The following is a 748-nucleotide window of genomic DNA, read 5'->3' as shown; positions in this document are numbered from 1 at the left end:
TTTGGAAATTTTGGAAATTCCAAAAATGCCATTTTAGGCACTCATTGGATGCGCTGTCTCACGCAGCAACACAAAGGCCACGCGTGCTCGTGATTTATCCAGAGAGCGAGGGCGTAACCCACAACAGATATTTCTGTATATTTTTGCTTAATATATCGTATTTTAATTCTCTTTATCATCATTTCACGGTAGTTAAGCATTTTGGGCCGCGATATGCATGCAGTTGACCATGAAGTGTGACAACAACATCCAGAACCAGAGTCCAACTGATTCGCACTCGGCCAGACTTTGCGAATTGTTTTGCTGGTCTAAAGAAAAGAATTTTTTCTGCATTTTGGAGTAAAATTTGTTATATGCATGATCAAATTAATGCACGAGAGTTAATTGTTCACCGCGGGATTTGCGTAGCATTAGCTTAGCAGAACATGTGGGATTGCACGATGAATGTCTAATACATGCACAGAAGAAGCTCATTTTCGCCTTTTTCGCATTTTGTCGATCGTTTCAGGGATCAAAAATTTAGTTTTTGGTTTTCCTTTCAGTTTAGATGTGACTGAGCTCCTCAAACTTCAGAAAGTATATCTGAGACTGATCTTGGAGCCGATGCGCTCCAGTGGGAGGAAATTCCGAAATTTTTCCTCGGAAATTCCGAAATTTTTTCTCCGAGACATGCTTCTGAATTCTATAACCAAGTGAAACTTCGCGCCTTTCAGTATTTGCTTTGCTAAATTTACGTTTTATATGCGGT

This window comes from Eimeria tenella, genomic scaffold (genome assembly GCF_000499545.2).
Source record: "Eimeria tenella Houghton genomic scaffold, Eth_scaff1, whole genome shotgun sequence".
Classification (NCBI taxonomy): Eukaryota; Apicomplexa; class Conoidasida; order Eucoccidiorida; family Eimeriidae; genus Eimeria; species Eimeria tenella.
The sequence above is the reverse complement of the archived record's forward strand: the minus strand, read 5'-3'. Positions refer to the sequence as shown.